This window comes from Alligator sinensis, unplaced genomic scaffold (genome assembly GCF_000455745.1).
Source record: "Alligator sinensis unplaced genomic scaffold, ASM45574v1 scaffold226_1, whole genome shotgun sequence".
NCBI lineage: Eukaryota > Metazoa > Chordata > Crocodylia > Alligatoridae > Alligator > Alligator sinensis.
In genome coordinates, this window is record NW_005842028.1 from 1,913,347 (window position 1) to 1,913,741 (window position 395).

Consider the following 395-nt stretch of genomic DNA (forward strand, 5'->3'; position numbering starts at 1 on the left):
GAGAACAGGATGGGGTTCAACACTGACAAGTGCAGGGTACTGCACCTGGGGAGGAAGAACCAGCGGCACACCTACAGGCTGGGGAACTCCCTTCTCGCCAGTGTTGAGACAGAAAAGGATCTTGAAGTCATCATTGATGCCACAATGAACATGGGCTGACAAAGTGGGGACGCGATCAGGAAGGCCAACCATACCTTGTTGTGCATTCACAGATGCATCTCAAGCAGGTCCAAGGAGGTGATCCTCCCCCTCTATGCGACGCTGGTCAGGCTGCAGTTGGAGTACTGTGTCCAGTTCTGGGCGCCACACTTCAGGAGGGATGTGGCCAATATGGAGAGGGTCCAAAGGAGGGCCACCCGCATGATCAGGGGGCAGCAGGGCAGGCCCTATGAGGA

At 56.2% G+C, this 395-nt stretch overlaps 1 protein-coding gene across 2 annotated transcripts in view; it reads right to left on the minus strand.

Moving 5' to 3' along the window:
- FRMD3 (FERM domain containing 3) overlaps window positions 1-395 on the minus strand; it is a 188,970-nt gene that overhangs the window by 147,804 nt on the left and 40,771 nt on the right. The window lies entirely within an intron of this gene.